At 35.2% G+C, this 26,020-nt stretch overlaps 1 long non-coding RNA gene across 1 annotated transcript; it reads left to right on the top strand.

Annotated features, from left to right (window-relative positions):
• The first annotated feature begins 337 nt into the window (after positions 1-337).
• Positions 338-5,176, top strand: LOC114077902. The gene is made up of 4 exons (XR_003579274.1): positions 338-429; positions 3,796-3,981; positions 4,067-4,166; positions 4,276-5,176. It is a non-coding gene; the product is annotated as an uncharacterized LOC114077902 (long non-coding RNA).
• The last annotated feature ends 20,844 nt before the right edge of the window (positions 5,177-26,020 follow it).

The raw sequence follows: 26,020 nt of genomic DNA, 5'->3' as shown, positions 1-26,020 counted from the left end.
CATTTTAAAACTTTGTTCAAAGGTTCGTAATTTATTACTAACCTGGGAACACCTCTTTCTTGTTCTGCAGCTTTATTAAAATGCAGTACAAGACCATGGAGATTTAGAGGGTTTTATCAGGCCCTTTTGTAATAAATTATCAATTTCTTTTTTGCAGAAATCGACTAATTCTGAATTCATTTGACAGGGGCGAGATTTTGTTGGAATATTTGATTCATCATGCTCCACAATTCAAATATGTTTTTCTTAGATATGAGAGTGAAATTCACACATAATCAATATTTTTTCTTGAAGATACCCAGTTTTTCTTAGACCTTGAAATTGAAACTTGTTATTTTGTTCAGCAGAGAGAAGTTCAAATCATTTTGGGATTTTCTCTGTATGCTGCCAAATCAAAGACCAAGCCAGTGAAAGTCATAGTTTTGCCAGGTGCATCTCTCTTTATGCAATGTTATTCTTTTTTATTGTGTTTTACATTTCCTTAAGATTTGGTGCAGACATCACCTTCTTCTCAAGGTGACTCTTTTATCTTCACAAGTTGCTTTCTTGAACTTTTGCTTCAGTTTTGGTGACCGTTTTAGTTTTAGTCGTTGTTTCGTTGCAATTGGTAGTAGTTTCATATTCAGCTTTATGCATTAATGTCCAGTAATAGTTTGTTTTTGAAATCCCTTCTGCTGTTTACTACTTATCACATCTACACAAAATATATAGATGCTTGTGAGTTGATGAGTTTAATGTGCCTTTAACTTTTTGATGGAAATATGTTAACGAAGGAAACAACTACAAAACTCGTCTTATTCGAGTATCTATGACAGACTCGTAATTGATGACTCGGATGACTCTAGTGCCTCCACAAGTGACAATCTGCGATTTGTCCAAGCTGTTTCAACCGACTGCTTCATTTTTCACCTTCTGCCTTTCTATTTTGTTGTACGATAAGTGTCTCTGTATACCCACCTTCTACTTTCAAGGGTAGAGTTTTGAGCACTTTAATTTCTCTTCTATGGAGTCCCTCTTGAATCAAAAGCAATTTTGTGGTTGATTTTGTATTGGACTTGGGTGACTAAATAGTGTTAGTATACATAATGCCTGTGCTTTAATATTTTTTTCTCATCCCTCATCGAAATCACTTAAAATTTTTAGATTTGACTAACTAGAAGGGAAATTTATGTTTGTATTAGAAAAATACAATTTTTTCGCTTAGTTAAATAGTGATATGGAACCCTTCTTCAATTAAAAATTTGTGGTACAATCATTTCTGTTTAAATTTGAATTTCATTTACTTGATTACTACCTAATGAAAAAATTATTAAGTACTAAAAGAAGTCTTTTATCATTGTTTGTTAGATAGGAAGCATGAGTTCCATTAGAGTTGATCGCATGTGGATGTATAAGAGACTAGTTCCAAGTCGAACAACTGTCACTTCTGAGTTTATAGAAGGTGTGCGTGGATTTATAGAGTTTGCATTGATGCAACCTGATTTTGATTCTAATAAAAGTATAAGGTGCCCTTGTTCAAAATGTAAAAACAGTAGTGGATTTCTTGAACCTCATGATATTAGATCTCATTTATACAAGCATGGTTTCTTGCCCAACTATTATCAATGGGAATCACACGGGGAGCCTTTTGTTCCAATTTCTAGGCCTCAACCTAGTTCCAATATAGGTGATGAAATAGGTGCTAATAGAACACTAATAAATCCATATCGTACTATGGTCTTGGATGCAACTGGTCCTAAATTCAACTTAGACAGTTATGTGTTTGATAGGAATGTTAATGAAGAACCTCCTAATAAAAATGCTCAAGAATTTTTTGAAATGTTGAAAGTTGCTGAAGAGCCATTGTTTGATGGATGTTAGACTCATTCTCCCCTATCAGATGTGTGTAGGTTGTTGAACAATAAGTCTGAGTCTAACATGAGTGACAATTACTATAATCAAATTTTGCTATTTTTGAAGGATCTCTTACCTGAAGATGCAAAATTACCTGTTGATTACTATAGGACTAAACAAATGGTTGCCAAACATGGGCTAGGATATGAAAAGATAGATGTATGTCAGACAGGTTGAATCCTATAATACAAGGATAATAAAGATAAAAGAAATTGTCCTAAGTGTGGTAAATCACGCTACAAGCCTAAGAGAAGACGCAGTGGAAGGCAAAAAGATGTTCCATATAAAGTACTCCGTTACTTCCGTATAACTCCGAGGTTGCAGAGATTATATATGTCAACAAAGACAGTTGAACATATGACATGGCACTGGAAATATCGTCGAGAATATGGGGTAATGAGTCATCCAAGTGATGGAGAGGCATGGAAGAAGTTTGATCAATGTCATCCTAACTTTGCAAGTGAGCCTCAAAACATAAGACTTGGACTTGCAGCTGATGGATTTAGTCCTTATGGGAATATTGCCCATCCTTAATTGTTGGCCAATAATCATTACACCGCACAATCTTTCATCGGAAATGTGCATGACTAGCCCTTATATGTTCTTAAGTCTTCTCATTCCTGGTCCAAAGAGCCCCGGAAAGAATATAGATATATTCTTAGAACCTCTTATTGATGAATTAAAGCAATTATGGGTTGATGTGGACTATTAATGATTTCCCAGCTTATGTAATGTTGTCTGGTTGGAGCACACACGGTCTACTAGCATGCCCTTGTTGTATGGGTAAAAGTAAGGCATTTTACATTGGAGAAAAGGTTCATTCTTTGATTGCCATTGTAAATTTTTGCCTATGGGTCATCCATTTCGACGGGATAAAAAGTCATCTTTAAAAGGTAGGGTTGAGAACTCTACTGCTCCTCTTAGGTTGTCTGGTGAAGAAATTTTGCATAAAGTGTGTACCTTACAAAAATGTGATCATCACACCTCCGGTATGTTGCCAGGGTTTGGGGATCAACATAATTGGACAAAACAAAGCATTTTTTGGGAATTGTCATATTGGAGTACAAATATAATTCGGCATAATCTTGAGGTGATGCATATTGAGAAAAATGTGTTTGATAATATTATCAACACAATTATCGATCTAACGGATAAAAGGAAAGACAATCTAAATGCTAGAAGGGATGTGCAAAATTGTTGCAATCGTCCAGAGCTTGAATTGTTGGAGCATGAAGGAAAAATTTTGAAGCCAAAGGCAGCCTATTCATTGACAAAAGAACAAAGAAAGTTGATATGTTTATGGTTGAAAAGCTTAAGGTTTCCAGATGGTTATGCTTCAAATTTGTCTAGATGTGTAGACATGGAAGATTGTAAATTGTCAAAGATGAAGAGTCGTGACTGTCATCTATTTCTAGAAAGGTTGCTACCAATTGCATTTCGAGATGTTTTGACAAAGCCAATTTGGAATGCTTTAATAGAGATAAGTTTATTTTTTAAAGGTTTATGCGCAAATGTGTTAAAAGTAGAAGATCTCCAGAAGCTTGAGGAAAGCATAAAGGTTACAATTTGCAAGGTCGAGAAAATATTTCCTCCTGGTTTCTTCGATTCCATGGAACATTTGCCAATTCATTTACCATATGAAGCAATTGCTGGAGGTCCTGTCCATTTTCGATGGATGTACCCTTTGAGCGGTAGAAGTCTAAACTAATTCATTTCTTAGACATTTAATCTAATTACCTAACATCGCACTAACTATATATGTACCCAATGCAGAGAAATACACACTTTAAAGAAGATGGTGAAAAATAGATATCGTGTCGAGGGATCAATATCTGAAGCTTATATCATTAAAGATATTTCAACATTCTTTTCTCATTATTTCCAGCCTAATGTGCAAACTAGGCTCAACAAAGTTACTCAAAATGATGATGGAGGTGAAGTTGATGCACCCAATGGTTGTCTATCCATCTTTTTGCATCCCGGACTTTCGAGTGGGGAGATGAATGGTCGTTATTTGTCCGATAAGGAGTGAGATGCAGCAAGAATATATGTTTTGTTGAATTGTGAGGAAATTCAACAATTCATCCCGTAAGTTTATACATTTAACCTATATAGTATATACATATCCTGCATGAATGGATAATTTAAAAATGATAAATTCTTACATATGTAGAATCTTTGAAGCTGCGTTGAAAAGAAATTCATAAAATATCAGTCTTGAAGAAATTGACAAAGAGACGAATAGTAGATTTGCCAACTGGTTCGAAGCTTATGTGAGTAAAATGCTATAGTATGAAGAAGTTCTTGTTTTTATTAATCTACATCAAGTTATAATTTATACATAAATATATAGATCATTGGTCTACATTGTGTATTTTTTAGGTTCTCAATCCAGCTGACAACATAAGTGTTGAGCGGTTAAGAGACTTTGCTTCTGGTCCTTACAAGTGGGTGCAAACTTGGCCTCAATATTTTACAAATGGCTATAGGTTTCACACACTTAGTCATAGCTCTAACAAACAAACAATGAACAGTGGTGTGTGCATAAAAGGGACAACTTGGAATGAATATGAAAGTGATTATTATGGATTGCTTGGTGAGGTGATACAACTTGAATATTCCAATCCAACAAAGAAAAGAACCACTCTTGTCTTGTTCAAATGTGATTGGTTTGATCCAACAATAGGTCGAGGGTGTAAGGTTGATAATCAGTATGGGCTGATTGATATCAATCATGAAAGAAGGTTCTTGAGCTATGCTTATGAACCTTTTGTATTGGCTGAACAAGCACAACAAGTCTATTTTGCAGAATATCCCAGTAAAATGAAAGATAGTGTTGACTGGTGAGCAGTGTGTAAAATAAAAGCTAGAAATCAAATTGATTCTCCAAATACTCCATACCAAGAAGATGACAATTTACCCCCTATAATCCCAAATATCACTGATGATCTTAATAGCTTACGTCACGAAAATGGTGAATTGGAAATACATGAAGTTGAAAATGAGACTGATGAAATTGACCGATAGCATGATATTAATGCTATTGGAAGTGATGAAGAGTCAGAGGATTCTGATTTTGAACTCTCTGAAGATGAAGGAGATGAACAAAGTGATGAAAACTTTGAAACCGATGAGAGTGAATGATAATGATTTTTACTGTAATTTCTTTTCTGGAGTGTTTTCTTTTATTACTATTGCTACCTTTTTCTGTTGCTTGATGTCATTTCTGAAAACCTAAGTATTTTTTTCGAAGTTAAATCATCAATCTGTTAAAATGGTTATATTATGAGAAGTGATAAGTCATTATCCATGTTCATGATCACAAAAATAAGAAAATATATACAAGTCGATGTTCCTCTCATGAAACACAATTCAATGGTCCTCTCATAGAACCCAAACCCAAATTGATAGTATACCGGATGTGGTACCCAATCCTATAGTTATGACAAAACATTGCAATTTAATCAATCTTTATGCCAGAACGTGGAAATCCGATCCCAGTTCATTATGACAGAACATGGAAATCCGGTTCAAGTTAGGTCAGAACATGGAACTTTGATCCTTCAATACACCACAATCACAAACACAAGTACACTCTCAGGTCATACAATCAAAACTAATTCATGACATATTCTATTTCCTTTACAACAAGTATGATCAATAATGCAACATTAATAAATATTAAAGTATCATAATGAAGCAAAAACAAACATACATCCCACAATCATGGAATTACAATGTATATTCTCACCATCATAAAACAAGAGGTGATTCATAGAATACAATTAGTATATTATCCTCATTTACATTTATGGTGATCAAGAATGCAATATTCACATATATCCATGCATTATAATGTGGCAATTAAAAACATATATCACACCACATGGTATCACAACAATCACATAGGTGAAAAATCCAAGCTTTAATCCCTTAAGGAGCTTTAATCTTTCCTTTCAAGATTCTTTATGTTTATTCGTGGTCTAAAAACTTCAATATAACGAATGGATAAACAATCAAAGGTCTATTTATCTGAAATATAAGAAACCTAATAATCCTAGACAAAACCCAAGATCATAATACCAAATTTAGGGCTTCTCCACCACCAATTATAGATCATCACCAACAAGATTATGTTCTACGGATCAAAAAATAGATTTGGGGGTTAAAACCTTAGAAATAGCCTAAAGAATTGTGAAAACAGTTATAAACTTGTCGGGGTCATCTCCTAGATCCCAAAGTCGAAAAGTGCAAAATAAAATATTTTTGGGGGTTTTATTTTCGACATTAATTGAGTGTGTCCCTCTATATCGAGATACATCACGCTATAGCGGCCCCACTCTGGCAGCCTACACAAAGACATAATGCCGAATAAAGTATTCCAAAGCCCCATTTGTCTGCAAACCATCACCATATGACACTTAGAAAATACCTGTTCATGCTAAGATCTATTCTAAGAGTTCTACTCACCAAAATTCGATTATGTAAAGTCGTAAGGATTCCTCAACGATTTATATAACTACTCATATAATCAAAATAATAATTAACTTGTTAGCTGTAGCAGATTTCCCTGCATCTTAAACACTCTGATTTATTCCAAATGTTTACTAGGTTGGGGAAATCCAAGTTATTACCAAATGGTTTTCTGACCCCAATTCATTCCCAATTTCCTTTTCCATACGACTTAATTCCTAGTTGATCAAAAATGGGTACTAGGCAAAATAATTGTAGAGTAGTATCTATTACATTGAATTACTGGAGATACTTGTGTCGCATGAAAAATGCTTCCGGACATTATTAACAATTTCAACCGGTTCTTATTCATATCAAAGGTCTTGTTAACAATACTAAGTCTCATTTTATGATATAATATCCATCCCTAAACTAACCAATTGAATACCTACACATCCTCCTCTATAATGCCTCAATGAACTCAACACAATACTCGGGTGATAATAATTGTAATAATTGTTGAATGTACTCTTAAATAACAATAAAGTTATTCCCCATAAACACCATGTTGACTGTACACATATATCCAACATGTTATCAACGACTTTGACGCAATCATTAGGATGGATCCTTTCTCACATAACCACGATAATATTCTAAATCAAAACTCACCACAATTACATGGTGAAATTGAATCAACCAACACACAATCATAATACCCAAACAATCATAGATCTTATCAACATCTCCGTATCACAATATAATTTTCCATAAGAATAAGTGATAAAAATTTTATATTTAGACATCATATACTCATCAAAGGATAAGTCGAAATGTACAAATCCTCCAACAACACTACAAAAATTCTAGATTAGAAATTGCAGATTACCTATCCGCACATTCAACCATACATAATTGATACCTGACCTTAACGACACGATGAAATATGAGATTGTCGGACAACCATAAATATACAAGGTATCTCTTCTATAAATTCTCATAAGAAATATGGTACGTGTAGAACCACTAAAATACTTTAACAACTCAAAGACAATACCAATTATGTCATTCGAAATAACAAAAAAATTTCATTCTTTCCACTCAACAAAGAGAATATCATAGGATTTGATACCCCTAATTCACCATTAGGGATCAAGCCACCAAAGCGAAAACACAAAAGTGCATAGATAATAAGCCATACTCACAAAACTAACAACCACCATAAGCACTACGACCATATACATTATTATAAACCAACACTTTTATAGGAAACCTTCCTTAGCTACTTAAAAGTCAAACAACAAAAAAATTTACGACACAATCCAGGTGTAAGTCCTTTCATATGCCCAATAGTGGATGCAATTTGTCATTTCTCACCTTTTCAATGCATCATCACGAAAATGTAAACTTACAATGAAAAATAGAATCGTCATTTCCACCGTATAACACAATCCTTTTTTCTATTAACAGTAGCTTGTACCTTGAAGATTCTTATGAATTCATACATCTCCGCTTATCATTAATCACATCTCCATCGATCATACAATATCCCCTGCTAAAATTTAATCATACTCATTACTAAACTCAAAACAAATACAAAGCACTTATTATCACACTCGAGTTGATGTCTGCACACTCTATTCCCAAGCTTTTTTCTATAGTTTCTTTAGCCAATGTGACGGACATGTTACACTATTACAATAGCCGCATCATTGCAAAATAAATCACACATATTTGAACCCAATTAAATATAATATTCTTGTTCTCGTCCCTATCTAAAGTTTGTACGACATCTCGCTATTTTTTCATCATTATAACTCTAGGTATTTTAGATTTGTTTTGATAGATTTCTCTACATCTTTTAAAACTTTCTATACGACCACTTACCTCACCAAATAGTAGAAAATCACCATCTTGGATTCTCGCAAGTCGTAATTACTGTACAAAATTTGTTTAACCAACAATCTTATTATATCATTGCATTTAGCTTCAATCTATCAAGAAGTCGTATTACTATTAGACTCAATCAACCTTTATTAAAACTACAAATTCAACTTTTTTCATCAACACGACACCTCAAACTCATGTAAAGTCATCAAATTCAAAGGACTAACTCAAAATTATGAGCACCTTCATACTAAATACTTCAATTTCCTTCACCCAAGTATACTTAATAGGTTGTATAAATCTACTACTTTATGGATTAAGATAAAGCAAACAACCATCATACTACCCTCCTTCTTCTTAACAAACAAGACAAAAGCACCCCGCAAGGAAGAAAGAGGACAGATGAAACATTTATCAAGAAGCTCTTGGCTTTGAAACTTAAGCTCTCTTAATTATGTTGGAGCCAAACGATAGAGAGAGATGAAAATGAGGCCAAAAGATAGTTTGCCAAGTTAATGCAAAATTCTATATCTCTATATCGAGGCATGCAAATCAAATACGTAGGAAAACTTCCTTAAAATCCAGACACCACAGGGACATACTGAATAGAGGCAAATTCGATCTCGACATCCCAAATATGATCCAATAAGGCAAAGAACTCTTTCCTACCAGCTTACCAACCAAAATGGGTTATATGTTCTAAAATAGCTTGTACACCCCTTCCCACTCAAATATTTCCCTAATGTGGATCTCTAGAGTTACCGAGTTAGTATTGCTATTAAGTCATGCATAATAGGGGGGACATCCAAGTAACGCCTAAGATCATATCAAGTCAGTCATATCCAACATCAGAAAATCAACTAAAATTTGAAATCCATATACAGAAGCGACAATACAATATACATGGGTGACGATAATCGACTCTTCAACTAGGGTAGAGACATGGTTAAGGGCATCAAGTTTAACACAAACAATATATAAAATCTCAAGGCAATACTACTGACACATACGAATAAATGGAACCCAAATCAAACAAAATAATATTCACTTAATTGTAAACGTTAACGCTACTTGTGAGCACTACATGACGCACCTTAAACTCGGTCTTGCTGGGAATCCATAAAACTGAGCCCTGTCAGATTGACGAGTAACCTCCTAGGCTGGATGCACTACTCCATTTCTTATATTACCAATTCCCCAGCCTCCACAGCCTCACTAGTTTCTTTCTTAGAAGCCCAGAGCCTCCACAATTTAAAAAACCCTATGACTTATATTCAATTGTTGAATACTGAATCATATCATGAGGGTTAGTCAAGGTACAATTTGGGTCCATAATTGTTACTAGGGCAAAACAATGGAGATGGGGCTGAGATTCTATCTCTCCTTGTCCCACCGGGGGAAGGAATCCTACCGTGGTTGCCTCGCCTTGGTGTAAAAAATCCCGCCCGAGCAGCCTTGATGAAATAGAACCTCTTTCAACAATTTTCAGGGGTTTTCTTCTTTTATACATTTCCCCTAGATTTCCCGGCTTTAATAAGGAATTTAAGAAAGTCTCATTAGCTAGGACAATCATTGTCTACCCCTTGTCAACAAATAAAGTTTTCACTTTAGAATCCTTTTACAACATTTCAATATTACCACATACATATTCCTACGATAGACCCTAACTCAAACATGGTTAACAGTTGGTCGTAACGCACGTCAAATTTCTTGCTTACGAACCACATCGTAATTTATCTAGACCCTTGCACCTAATCTAGCGATGGTTTTCCTTTCACAACAATTTCACGACACTCAAGCAGTTACAACTTGCAGACAAGTCCAAATTCTCGAATTAGTTCATTTCATAGAAGATCATTGCTGATCATCTATGCCTCATACATCTCCTAACGCTAGATACTAATGGGAACCTTCTCAATTCCAGTTAACTTGTGTTTGTTCAGCCGGAACTACGGGGTCTAGTTCACATTATTGAGATACCAATTGCAATTGGAAGAGACCAATTGGATTCACCTCATACCACAAGCGAAAATAGTAGCTTACGAGCCCGACAAAACTGCTAATTTCAATCATAGGACTTGGTTGAATCCGATTCTTAACAACCTCAATCTTTAACGTATGGTAACCAAAACACAAATCAATCTAGAGAAAGCTGATGCATCTCGCAATTGGTTATCTATCGAATGCAATGGATACTTGTTCTTAATTGTGACCCTATTTAACTGTTTATAGTCTACGCACATCCCCTCTTACTAGTAATGTATTACCACTTATGTTTCCATATTACAGACCATTGACTGAAGGAGATAAGATACCAACTTGTATCACCAGATACCAATTGAATTGAAATCATAGCACGAAGGAGTAAAAAGAAGTAAGTTTTTTTCCTTTCCTATAACCATTTGAAGAAAAGTATGGACGTCATCATATTGTTTGGCAGGACCGTGCTATAATCATTTTGGTATAATGAGATCAACGAACCTTGGACTATAGTAAGGCTGGCTATTGGATAGGACCGGGGTCAACCGAAACAGGTACCGGTACCAGATTTTTCTTACCGGATTTTCTTACCGGTACCAGATCTTACCAGACCTGATTTACCGAAAAATCCAACATGTTCCGCCCGATCCGTTAGTAACCGGTTAGGAACTGGGTTGGACCGGGTCTTACCGGTTCATCCGGTATTTTTTTTTTAATTTTCATTATTTTAATTATTGTATAATATTATATATTTATATTATTAATTAATAATATTATATTATTAAAAAATTCAATTGAATACTTTAAAGTTTATATAAGTTTGAAATTGAATTTAAACTTTAAAGTTTATATTGAATTGAAAGATTGAAATTGAATTTAAACTTTAAAGTTTGTGGTGAATTTAAAGTTTGAGATTGAATTTAAAGTTTAAACTTTATATTGAACTTAAGTTTGAAATTGAATTTAAAGTTTAAACTTTATATTGAAGTTAACTTTGAAATTGAATTTAAACTTTAAAGTTTATATTGAATTTAAAGTTTAAAGTTTATATTGAACTTAAGTTTGAAATTGAATTTAAAGTTTAAACTTTATATTGAATTTAAAGTTTGAAATTGAATTTAAAGTTTAAAGTTTATATAAAACTTAAGTTTAAACTTTATATTGAACTTAATATTTAATTCAAAGTTTGAAATTGAATTTAAAGTTTAAAATAGAAAATAAAATAAATTAAAAAACCGGGTGAACGGGTGCTTATCGGATCGGACCAGTCCGGAACCGGTTCTTACTGAACCGGTTCAACCGGATAAAAAACCAGGAACCTATTCGGTAACTAGTTCGGTATACTGGTAGATCGGTTCCTTACCAGTTCAACCGGTACCGGACGGACCGGTACGGGATTCGGATAGGAACCAGACTTGACCAGGTCAAAACTGATATTTTTTCTAGCCTTAGGCTCTAGTAACAACTTTTTCACAAACACCCAAACCTTTGTGCTTGGCACCCATACTAACCCTTTGGTGGGAGAACTACTACTACAACCCAATTAAGCAATGTAACAAAAAACGAGGCATTTACAGATGCAAAAGTAGATATGACAATATAATAAATATGGAGTCCCCATAAACACCAAAGATTTAAAAAAACAACTAAAACTAAAGTGGAAGAACAACCTCTAGAACTTGAAAGTCAATAGACAAAATCTCTAACAAGGTTCACAAGTATAAACAAGAAAATAATCTCAAGAGTAAGTCTAAGTCCAACTAGAATGGAGTAAACAAAAAGAGAACTCAAGGCGGCTTAGAAGAACTAGATCACCCTTGCATTCGATTTGGCAGTATAACTACAAAACCACCGTGTCCTTGTATGATCACGCGATTATCCCATAAGTGAAACAAATATAAGTAATTGCAACATCATTAACATGCATACACCAAACATATACAATCAACAAGAGAACAACACCAGAACCACTCTTAAAGTCCACTTGTGCAATGCATTAAGGAGTCCCATACCTACTCTTTGAGAAGTCATAATTCATGGTACATGTTCGTGTCATAAAAATAAGACAATATATACCATTCGATGGTCCTCTCATGGAACCCAAACTCAAACTGTTAGTATACCAGACTTGGTACCCAATCCATAGATATGCCAGAACGTGGCAATCATATCCCAGATAGTTATACCAAAACATGGCAATTGGATCCTATTTATTTATGCCAAAAAGTGGCACCTCGATCTATCAACACACCGCAATTACAACCACAAGACACTCTCAAGTCATACACTCAAGAAGTGACTTATGACATATAGTCATTCATCTGTCTCATTTAGAACAAGTGAGATCAACGATGCACCATTTATTTACATACAAGTATCTTAATGAAGAAATAACAAACACATATCACACAATCATAGAATCACAATGTATATTCTCACAATCATAAAACAAGAGGTGATTCATGGCATACAATTATTCAATTATGCTCATTTACTATTAGGGTGATCAATAATGTAACATTCACATACATCCATGCATTATATTGAAGTATTTGCAAACATATATCACACCACATGAAATGAAAACTATCACATACCTCTAATCGAAGATTCAATCCCTTAAGGCTCTTGGATCTTCACTTTCCGAATTCTTGCCGCTTGTTTGTGGTCTAAACACATCCATATAATGCAAGGATCAATAATCGAAAATCTAATTATCCAAGTTACAACAAACTCAATAACCTTAGACAAAACCCCAAGATCCTAATACCCAATTTAGGTCTTTATCCACCATAAATTCAAGATCAAGGCTCTACTAAATCGATAATGACCCACTAGATTATGTTGTAGAGATCTAAAATTGGATTTGGGGAGTTAAGACCTTACTTTTAGCCTAAAAATGGTGAAAATGGTTATGAACTTATTGGGGGCCATTTCCAATCACTCTAAGTCTAAAAGTGCAGAAGAAAATGTTTTGGGTTTTTTATTTTAGACAGAAACCCTGTCCTGGTGGCACCAATTTCGCTCTGGCGGTCTACACAAAGAAAGAATGCTTAATACAGAATTCCAAAGCCCCATTTCACAACACACTATCATCCCATGACACTTAGAAAATAGTCATTCACGCTAAGATCGATACAGAAGTTTTACTTAACTGATTTTGATTCCATAATGTCGTATAGATTTCAATGACTTATCTTACTACTCATGTAATAAAAATTACAATTAACTCATGCGATTGTTTGTAATTTTTCCTACACCTTAATTACTCCTATTTTGTCAAAATTTGGACTAGGTTGGTAACATCTAAGTTACTACCAAAAACTTTTGTGACACCTATTCTTTTACAATTGGTTTATGATTATGACTAAATAAGGTTGTTAAAGATAAATTATAGGCTATGATTCATGAATTCATGAATTTATTTAAGGTATTAGCTGAAGTTGATAGATAATGAGATTGTGCTACATGGTTGGGATGAAAATTCAAGTTTTTCATTATGAGTTTATGTTCATGGTAGTATGTTCTGCTTAGTTGTTGATTGGTAATGTAATAAATGATCAATGATATTATATATTAAGAATTTGGAATAACTTCTATATGCTTTGAATCTTAAAGTTTGTTCTTTTGATTTACAAAGGACCTAAAGAAGGGTTTCATTTTTGGCCAAAAAATAAGATTGGTGAGAGAGTCAATAAAAGGAACAAGACAAGTGTCATCGCTTCCATTCTTGGATTGTGAAGCGTACCCACATAGTCTAAGAACTACGTGCCCCTTTAGGCTATATGTCTCTTCTGTTGGGCATGAGATTTATTGATCACGCCATTTGTGCCTTTATACCCCTGACAAGTTATATTCGGTCCCCTTAATAAGGAATATTCATTGGACTCCACATTTAACTCACATGGTTTAATGTCGATTAAAAGTAGCTCCCATAGTAAGATTCTAGTGCATTTTATTAAGTTCCAATTATACTTCAGTATTATGTCTCAGCACATCATGTGCATGATTCGTACTAGGTCATTTCAGTTATCTTAGTTTTCAGTATCATTAGTTCTTTCGGATATATTCTATATCCTCCATGCTCAGTACATTTGAAGTACTGACATATACTCTGCGCTACCTCCTTGCATAATGTATGTTCAGGTACTCAACTTTCAGATCTCTCATAGATCTATCTCCGATCCGTAGTTCAACATTTTTTATGCATTGAGTAGTTGTAAATTCATACTTACTATGTAATACATGAAATTTATAGTATGAGATGTATGTGGACCTTCATGCATCAATTAAATTGTGGAAACATTCTATAGTACAACATATTTCGGGTTGGTTATTGATGTAGTTGATTGATGATTGATCGAGTGGTGTTAGTTCATTTCTTGAGTAGGATTTCTTCATTAAACAGAGGTATCCAGTAAAAGGGAATGAGTTTTGGTTTGTCCTAGGCGTAACCTATCAAAGTACTAGTTGTGGCATGTTGACAACATAGGTTAAAAACCCTAATGACCAATTCTAAGGAAGATCTAGGGTTTACCTTGGGCTCTTTTGTAATAAATACTTGTATGTTTTTGCACATTACAATATTGATCGTAGATGTTTAAAATGAGATATGTGATTTCTATACCATGAAAGCTTGGTTTAAATGTGTGATCTTGATGTGCTCTTGTAAAATTTGAAGTCTAATTTGGATCAGATTGCCATGTTCTTGCATGCTTACTTTTGGATTGGATTTTCACATTCCAACATGCTAACAGTTGGACTGGATTGCCACGTGCCGACATTCTAACATTTTTATCGGATTGCCACGTTATGGCATGCTAATAGTTAGACTTTGGGTCTAATGAAAGGGCAAAATACTTGTGATGAAAGTTTGTGGTAAAATATGTTATATTCAATATCACGTTGCGTACATACTTGGGCTAATTTTTTTCCTAGATAATGAGGTTAGGGTGTGGCGTTATCAAGTCTCCGGAGGTCAGTAGGGGTTTATGTGTAGTTACTATACATGAGGTATTTGTCAAAAAAGAGTGAGTTGTTGGGAGAGCACCCCAAAGGATGGGATAGTGTTAATGATTGAAGTGAGAAGAACTATATGACTTGGGGTTAGATAAGTTGACAATAACATAGGGATACGACATGATATATTGCTAGGGAAGGATGTTTGTGGGGATTTGGATTGTTGAATGTTGTTAGTATGTGTTACTTATGATCTAATGGAACTAATTGTGTTAGCGGTAGGGGAAAAATGATTAGTAGCTTAAAGACTTTGTGTAAGGTCAATAAGTTATAAGGAAGAGGTATGGTTGATGAAGCGAGTGGTTCGAGCATGATCCTATTATTCTTTTCTTATATTATGAGATGGAAGTCAAATTGACCTATGATGGCTACGAGTACACAGGGTTGTACTAATCTACTCTTGCTATATCGTTTTGACATAGTCTTGACGCAGGATTGGTCATGTTTCATTAGGTGAAGATGAATAATTCCTCCATCAACTTCGATTTTCTTTCCGCATGGTGGAAATTGTGTCCTTTTATTATTTATTGTTTTATTATAATTCTTAGAAACTCTTGTACTTGTTAGACTAGATCCTTGGGGTTTTAAGTTACTATTTCGGTCTTTACTTTTTTTGTAAAAAGGATGTTCTTATAAATATTTCATTTTAAATTATATGGGTTTTAATTAATTTCCGCATGCATAAACCTTTGAAGTATGAGGGTTCTCCTAATGAGGAGTTAGAGTAGGTGCCCACACGGCCCGATGGGTTGGATTGTAACAAATTTGTATCAGAGCTGAGGTTACCGATCTATCCATACATTAGCAATATGTGAACTCGTATTTGGTGAACTAGTGTGTTGACTTCACCATTTAATATACAAGAGGCTTGGAAGAATTCTACGAAGTCGTTCCACTCCTTTACTCCTTTCATGCTAAGCGTCGCTTGTGGTATGAGTTGAGTCCAATAAGTATCTTGACAATGTGGACTGACGTCATTGATACAACCAACGAACACCAACAAGTCAAATGGAACTGGAAGGTTCCTATTTGTATCTAGTGGTAGCGGCTAAAAAGAGCATGGATGGCTAGTACGGACCATCCATGGGACGAACCAAACACTAAAATTGAATCTTCGTGTGCATCATAGGTGGAATATTTTGCATGTGTTTTCTTCCATCCTGAGGAATAATTGAAAATGTGTGACTTGTGGTTTGGAACTTGATTATATGTGCATTGTTATTTGAGATCATCTGTGTTTTATATTGCTTGTGAAATGAATAAAATAGGTAGATGAAAGTACTCCTTGATGGTCAAAATTAATTACTGAATTGTTAGAATTGTTCAAATTTCAATGTCTAGGTGTATCCTAGGGATTTTTAGGTTTTAGTGTGAAGTTACTTTTCCTCTTTAGAACCCGAACCTCGCAAGTTTCAGTTGAACAAACTAAGAAGCATGATGGATGGTGAAAAAAGAGATCGGAAAAATATTGGACAATGAAAAAGTGCCCATAAAATCCTTAGCCATGTTTAGGTCCCATTTGTAATGACACATCGGGAGTTATCCTGTTGGCATGATGATGCTACGTCGAGATTATCCCGCTAAAGTGTGACATAAGGAGGCCAAACCTTAAAAAAATTCATGTTTTCCCTATTTTTCAAATAACAACCCGAAAGGAATCCGAATCAGCACCTGCAACTCCTAAAACATTGTTCAAACAACATTAGTAACTAAAAGTGACTAGTATTAAAACATGAGTTGTGTCAGACTACCAAAAAAGCATCCATGTTCTTCAAATCTTAGTACTGTCGAAGGAAAGTTATGAACTAATTGACTTTATTACAATCCCAAGAAGGGATAAGAGGAGGGAATTGAAAATTTCTCGGGCATGAAGTTTTTGGTGTCAAAATTAAACTCCTCCAGGGAATTAGGCCGTTCTCAGCCACCCTAAGCTCTGAAAACTTAACATAGTCTTTCTTTTCTGCTACAGGAAATTCCTACCCGGGAGCAACAGAGGTGAAAATAGTCCTCAATGACTTCTAGAACTGAATCATTACATGATCTCTCTCAAGGTTCTTCTTCCTCTGCTGGTACTATTGGCGACAGAGCAACTCTTCTTCCAGGGCAGTGCTGGGTGGAATTAAGGTAAAGTCAGATGGGCACTCCCCATCTTCTTCCATACTGTCTCTAGATCTATCCTGACCCGTGCACCTGAGAGTGGATCCTCAATATCAAAAACCCCATCCTTCCAATTATTAGTAGCCCTGCTTGTCCTCCTTCTCTTTCATGTAGAAATCAAACTTGCCCGAATCAAAAGAGGGTGAATAGGAAGATTCATAGCTAATACCTCATCGTCATCAAACAAGTGTACCCCTGCACGCTTGCATAGAGCAGTGATTAGACTGTGGAGGAAGAATGCCTTCTTGTTTCTCTGGTATAAAATCTTCTGGTCGGAGATTGTCTGCACCCACACATTTAGATGAATTCCTTGTATAGCACATTATTACTAGAGCGCGGGGGAAGGTAACGTCGGTGTTGTTGCTCGACAGGTGAATCCTCTTGGATACAAAGTGTAGACACCTCTTAGCTTTAGGTGACATGTCCGTACTAATGAGACCCTCTTCTGTAGACGTGTAACCCTAATCCCATTTTACAGGATCCACAATAGTGTTCCACAATCACTCCATGTCAATATCCCTAAGCTTGTCCTCGAACACCAGGTTTCGGACCTTCGACAACTCCAATACCTCATTTATAGTAGTTGCATGCATGGCAGTGCCAACTCCTCGAATGCAAATAAATGGGTGTGGATCATACCAGCATATTATGGGGAGGATGGCATAGAACTCCCTTACCCAAGTAGAGAAGGTGTCTGGGGGAGCCTCAGTCAGCAGAAGCCACCCAAACTCAACCAAGAGAGATTAAAAGATAGGATCCTTCTCTTCCACGTTTTGATGTGCCATCGCCCTCTCATAACAAAGATCAATAGTACGATAGTCGTGATGTCTCTTTCGACTAGCAGCATCGGGAAATCGAATAAATGGTGCATTATCGTCATTTTTGCCAGCCATTTGACAGGACCAGGGAGAACCAAGATGAGTTAGGACATTCTAGACTAGGTAGGGAAACCAAAAACAAAAAGAGAATAATTTTGAAAAAAGGGAGTCAGGTACTAATTTGGGCCATCCGCTGCAACGATAATCATCCTGCCACAACGGATGATGTAGGGCGCTACAACGAGATGGATAGCGTTGCAGTGGCCTTCATCTGGGACGAACTCCACACAGGAAAATGATATCTTTTTGTCCAAAAATCTTTATTTTATAAGAGTTTCAATAGATCAGAGTATATGGACTACCCTTATTCACAAATTAACAATTGTTTTGACCAAAAAACCCCCTAAATTGTGTACAAATCCGAGTTCATGGCAAGAAACTTTTTAACTCTCCCCTCATTTTTGTATCAAATTAAACACATTTTTATGGAATCCTTGCGCCCAGATGTTGTATAAGCGTTGGGGACGTAAAGAAGTAACCATGCCACAATTTTCTAACCTCTTAGCAACCTAGTTCAATTTCAATAAAAAATACCCCAAAACTGCTACTAGTTGATTTGATGTTAGCATGCAATAAGTGTAATAGTAACAATTAAGTATCGAGAGCGAGAAAATTGAGAAAAACTTTTGGATGAGGGGGATTTAATAGAAAGATTGAGAGTTGGGGGGAGAGTATAGGGGAAATGGGAATTTCACTTCTCTTGCCTCTCTACTGTTTTTTGATCACCCTCTGCAGTGGTGTTGCTAAAGCGACAGAGCTGCCTCTCCCTCGGGTAGGACCTTGAGGAAAATTTTGACTTAGTTTACTCGGTTACACTCTTTGTTCGTTAAAGTACCCTATCATAGAAACCCAATAATCCTTCTTTGTGGTACGTTTACCCTCCATTCTAACAAGTTTCTACTCTTTTTGGGTTTCACATAATTACAGGTCGCGAAGTTTTGTCATTCTGTATAAGAGTCATATTACTAGTAGGGAGCTTACTGAAGTGAGAGCTTGTGATGATCGAGCCTTAATGGTTCGGGAATTATCGAGTTGTAAATTGGTATCTATTGTAACAACCTAAACCGTTGTTATTGTAAAATGACATAACTTTGCGAAGAAAGATTTGGGTTTTTTCCCACTACAACGGGGCAGATGCCACTAAAGCGGCGGCGCTATAATGGTAACTTTTCCCACTAAAGAGGGATCGGCGAAGAAGAATCCAAATTTTGAGAAATCATTACTTTTCTATCTTTCAAAACATAACCTATAGCTTATAACTTACCCTGGAAACATAGAAAAGTTATTTCATGTTCAGGAAAGAAGGAGAGGGAGCTTTCCATAATGAGGATGGCGGAATCTTGCGATATCTTGGCCAAATTTACCATAGCGAACCTGGAAAACCTAGAAAACAAAATCAAAACTCCATACAAATTACTTGGTGCACAGGTAGGTTAGGTTTGTATGCATTAAGTAGTTGTAAATCCGTGTTACCTTGTAATATATATAATTTATAGTATAATATGTGTGTGGATTTTCATGCACCAATTATATTTGAATAAAAAATCTGTAGTTCAACATATTTGGGTTGGTTATTGATGTAGCGGATTGATGATTGATGAAGTGACGTCAGGTTATTTTCTTGAGTATGATTCCATCACTAAACAAGGGTATCTGGTAGGAGGGAATGAGTTTTTGTATGTTGTAGGTTTAACATATCCAAGTAACTAGTTTTGGAATGTTGACAACTTAGGTTTAAACCCTAATTACGAACCCTAAGGAAGAACCTGGGCTGAACACAGATTCTTGTGTGATAAATAATTGTATGTGTTTGCATATTGCAATATTGACCATAGATGTTGGAAATGAGATATCTGATTTCTATACCATGAATGCTTGGATTAAATGTGTGATCTTGATGAGCTCTTGTGAATGCGATGTGTGATTGGGATCAGATTTCCACATTCTAGCATCCTAACCTTTGGATCAGATTGCCACCATATGGCATACTAACTATTGGATTGGTTGCACATGTCTTCATGTTAACATTGTGATCAAATTGCCATATTTTAGCATTCTAATAGTTAGTATTAGGGTCCCGTGAGAGGGACAAATATTTGTGATAAAAGTGTGTGGTCAAATAATTTATATTCAATATCATGTTTTCTACATACTTACGCTAATTTTGTTCCTGGATAATGAAGTTAGGGTGTGGCGGAACTAAGTGTCTATAGGTGAGTAGGGGTTTATGTGTAGTTACTATACGGGAGATACTTGTCGGAAAAGAGTGAGTTTTTGAGGTATACCTTAGTCAAGCACCTAAGGAGGATGTGATAATGTTAATAATTTAGTGAGAAGAACTATATGTCTTGGGTTTAGATAAATTGACAAAAATCTAGGGATGGTACACGATGGATTTCTAGGGAAGGATGTTGGTGGGGATTTGGATTGTTCAATGTGGTTAGTATGTATAAGATATGATCTAATGGAACCGGTGGTGTTAGCGGATGGGGGAAAATAGTTAGTAGCTTAGAGTCTTCGCTTAAGTTGAATGAGTTCTAAGGAAGAGCTAAGGGTGGAGAAGCGAGTGGTACGAGCATGATCCTTTTATTCTTTTCTTATATTATGAGGTGGCATTGGATTGACCGATGATGCCTACTAGTACGTGGGGTTGTACATATACTACTCTTGCTATGTTTTTTTGACATAGTCTGGATGTAGGATTGGTGATGTTTCATTATGTTAAAACGAAGAATTCCTCCAGCAGCTTCGACTATTCTTTTTTTCATGGTGGGAGTTGTGTCCTTTTATTATTTATTGTTCTATTGTAATTCTTAGTAGCTCTCGCACCTTTTAGACTAGATCCTTGGTGTTTTACGTTACTTTTCCAGTCATAATTATTTTGTAAAAGGGAGTTGTTATATATATTTTATTTTATATTGTATCGGTTTTCATCACTTTCCAGATGAATAAACCTTTGGCGTATAAGGATTATCCTACTTAGGAAATAGAGTAGGTGCAAGCGCGACTCGGTAGGTTAGGTCATGATATTCGAGGATAATGGAAATGATTTTTACCTCCAGTCTTTTATTTCATTTTCAATTTTGCTAGGGTTATCTGGGACATGTTCCAGTAACTCTATCCAGTAATGGTTGTTCAATACATCATATTAGATTCAACATTAGTTTTGAGTAATTGTTTAGTATCATAAAACTTAGTAACTTTTTTTATATGTTCATATCAATTTTAGTTGATCCCCACTTTGAGTTATATCTTGTTTTAAGCTTCTACATAATATTTTTTATTTAGTTATCTTTCTGTATGCTAATGATAAAAACTCATGTTTATCTTTGTATCATTCATGATCTTAGGTCTCGTTATTACTCCAAGGGGGTAGACTTAGGGCGTGATAGTTTAGGCGATCCTTGTGTGAGTAGTATTCTTAATCTTTGCGTCTAGGTGGCTTGGAACTTAGGGTTTTGTGATAATTGATCATTTTTGTTTGTTTGGGTGATTTAACACATTCCTTGAGTTGTCGTTCCTTATTAGCTGTTAATTCATTGTGCCCTAAGGTCATAAACTTTGGTCATCAAGAGTCTCGGGTTAGTACTCTTACGATGTGACAAATTTTCCTTTTGATTCTATATGTATGCGATGCCTTGATGCGATTATAGCTCATTGGAGTGTCTTATGATTTCTAAATTATTGAGACTTGTGTTGCATGAAAAAGACCTTTTTCTTGATTTACTACACCTTTTAGCTACAAATACTCTTATCAGTTCGAGGTACCTTTCCGGGAGGCCCAATAGCTTGGCTGGGTTATAATATACTAATGGGTCACATTGTTGATAAGCTCCATTCATCATACCCCGTGGCTCATTGATATAAATATTCGGGTATGGGTAATCTCGATAAGCAATATCTGGTGGCCTAAGGATGAGTATATCCAGGTATTGGCTCACGGATAAGCGTGATGTATCATTATTGTCAGCTTGATGTCTTTTAGGCTTACGATATGAACTTATTTTTGTTGTTGACCTTGCGGCATTGCATGAGTTACCTTTATATGTGATGGTTGTTTCAGTTCTGAGTATATTTGCTGGTTAATGATCTTATCTTACCTATTATCTTTTATTTTCCCCCTTTTCTGGTTAGTTTCATCCTTATTCTTATTTATATTTGATCGTTTTAGCTCGGTCAACCTTTGATCCCTATTGGGTACCCCGTATTTTCTACTTACACTCCATTTCTACGTTTTTTTCCTATGTAGCTCACGGCTATTGCAACCCTCTATAGTCCGCATCTAGATATCATGTTGATGTCCCATATATGGATTGTAGTGAGCAGTAGGAATTTAGAGTATTACTAATAATCTCTTTTTGTAATGAATTTCACTTAGAATTTTGGATTAGTCATATCTCTATATGTATGTTTATGGATTTCTGTTCGTAGTAGCTCATGTTTATGTGACTCCAGGTCCCACAGACTGGTATCTCATTTTCGTTGTCTCTTGGTAACTTTTGGGCCTATTTTGTATATCATGCATACTATTGCAAATATATATATGATATTGCCCTTCTTTACATATATCTTATTGACATGTGTTGATTTAATTAGTTATGTTCTCTATTATTTGTGTCTTCAGAGTCCGTGTTCTTGGGTAAGGACTGTCTAGTATGTGGGTTTTTGTAGATGCCATCATAGGCGGACTTCGGGTCGTGACTGTAGTAAAATAAGTAAACCACATAGAATGCGGAAAAACACGTACAACCCCAACTACTAATGGTACTACCCTGTGCAATGTTGTACTCAACCCTTAATTGTGATTTCAAAAGATAAAAGCAAGAACAACTAGGTACTTCCCCAAAAATTTAAAACACATGTTCAATCTTGATGAGTTCATGGTTTGGACTCAGTTAGGGCTTTGTTTTCATAGATTAATTATCCTTTAATGCATACTTTGTTCAAAAGTTGATATAAGTCCTTAACTTTTATGGTTTTGGATTGAGGAACAAAGCATGGACACTAATGAGAAAAAAAGGAACAACGAAGCTGAAAGAATGAAGTAAGTATAGAGACAAAAACTTTTTGTTAGCTTAAAAGATCAGGAGATTTCTGTTTCTCAGAAATTGGAAGTGTGCATTAAATATTCTTCATTGTAGACCTTTGTAAAGACATTACTAGTCTTACCTAGTTGATGGAAACGTAATTTTGTAACAATTTGTATTATTTTTACTATGTCTATATAAAACCCCAGTTCTTGGGGTTTGATTATGTGATGCTGGGTTGATTTAACTACTGGTATTGTTAATTAATAGTCTAAATGTTGTTTGAAAATTATTTCATTTAGTAATTGTGCCTTAATCTAAAGGGTTGTAGTTGGAAATGCAACTCTACCTGCACGTATTTGCTTGCTCTTGAGAGAAAATTAGAACAAAGATTACTTATTTGATGGTCTGTGGGTATTGAATTGTCATGGGTTTAGCTCAACAAACATTAATCCTAAAACTTTTTCCACACATTCAGCTCAAGCGAGTTTTTGGACTAATTCGAAGCTTGTTCTTCATTTCTACTTATTGGTATTCGTGAGAAACCAATTTGATTCGATGCTCAAGTGAGGGATTATCCCCGCTATATTTTATCTTATTCAATGATTTACAACTATTCACTATTAATTACAATTACCTGGTTGTATACCTTAGCCCTAATCTAGTCACATCTAAAGAATCCCCTCTCTATACTTATTTATTTGTATTGTTTGTTAATGTAGTTTTTAATTACAACAAAACCTCCGTTGTTATTTGACACTTGTGTCACCCCAAACATTAACCTTGTTTTTATTCATAAATATTTTTAGCTATGATTGACTTGAACATATTCACACTTGGCTATTGATTCTCAAAACCACTCCCTTGGAGAACGACCAGAACCCTGGTTGGGTACGATTATTGACACTTGAACTAGAAGTAGTATCCTGAATACGTGAAATCAAATCCAACGCTCTCCAAATCAAATGGTCTAAGATGTTTCCATTTGAACAGACTCAGAACGTTGTTACTCTATCAAGAATATGATCACACAAATAATTTAGTCATTTAGAAACCAATTTCACAAAAATAAAGACTGACCAATTTTTAAAATCAAACATGAATCATCGGATTTGTGCGGAGAATTAAAGAATTGACTTCGTCAAAATGACTTAAACAATCCCTTGAACATATGTATGAAAATAGAACACAGTTCGATGCTCAAAAATTGCCTGACCCAAAAATAACAACAAAAATTCAAATATAAACTTAAAACCAAAATAAGGTTTGTAACTTACCTAGTTAATTCACCAAAAATGGAGTTTCATAAACACAATGAAATAACTCCACCACGCGTCGCAAAAATTACACGTGTGTGGGACTTCGAATCACAAAAAATGGAGTCCCGACGAAGGAGAAATAAGAATTTTACTACCTAGAGCCAAGGGAGGTTGCGACCAAGGTGTAAGTAGAGGTCTAAGTCGGCCAGCCACTCGCTACCATGGCAGACCATGCGTGAAAGCACATGCCCTGAATGAAGCCATTTGCGATAGTGAGTCTTTAGCATAGAACAATGCGATATGGATTTAAAACAGCAACTTGGTGCCCAACGGGGTGCACGAGATTCATCTAGAACCTCATGCATAAAACAATAATGATACCCCATCATAAACGATATAACAAACCCAATGAAACCATAGAAATTTCCATATGAGGTCAATTTGAAATTACTGGGTCCCGCAAAAATATTTCATTTGAAGCTAAAATACATGAGGAGCCTCAAAATTAGCCTAGAAGTCTCAAAACCTATACAAAGTGTCTTTATAGACCAACTCTACTGTCACGAGTTAGCCGCGTTGACTGAATTCTCATCCGATATCATTTACCCGAATGTTGACAAAATTCAACCTTAGGCTTCAATTTGAAAGTTAAAAGGTCTAACCATACATATTCACACTAAGAGCCCCGGGAATCATGACAACTATGCTACTAGCCTACAATTACCCTTTTGAAGTATATGGAATCATTATAATTACATTATGAGGTCAAATTTATGAAGTTGGATTAAAAAAAATTGTTCAAGGTTCAAAAGCTCCGAAAATACTGAAACTACTTTCTGACGGAAGTGTCAGATGTAGAAAGTTATAAGTGAGCTGGGTCACTATAGAATTGGTCTTAACAGCGAACATGAGGCATAAACACAAAAACTACTTGGTGGTCATTACATAATAAAATTTTAAAATTTAATTCAAGTATATTTCAATTATTTAAAACTGTTAAATGTATTTTTAACCAAATTATGAACATATGTACTTATATTGAATTGGATTGCAAGGTCAAGGTTGTATCTAAGTTAGAAGTGAAGGTAGAAATTAAATTTCCATAATCCAGCACATGGTAGCTTCGCGCCACTAACTTTTCAACCAAGCGCGGTGACCAATTGTGTGAATCAACGGTTCCTCTTGTAAAAGTTCTAGAAAATGCTCCAACTTTGATAGAAATTGCTGTTACGATATCAAATTTTATGGAGGATTTTTTACCCCTCATCTACTTAATAGAAAAGTATATATATTTTTCCACGTGGACATTATATTAATGCATTATTACAAATAGTAATGTGTCAACATGAGAACATATATACCTTTAAAATATACTATTAAATAGTGCATGGAGGTAAAATGTCCTCTATCAAGTTTACAACTGTAAAGACCTGTTCCTATCGTTATAGAAATCCCAACGGGGAAAATT

Source organism: Solanum pennellii, chromosome 7, assembly GCF_001406875.1.
Source record: "Solanum pennellii chromosome 7, SPENNV200".
NCBI lineage: Eukaryota > Viridiplantae > Streptophyta > Magnoliopsida > Solanales > Solanaceae > Solanum > Solanum pennellii.
This window is presented reverse-complemented; position numbering and strand designations above follow the sequence as displayed.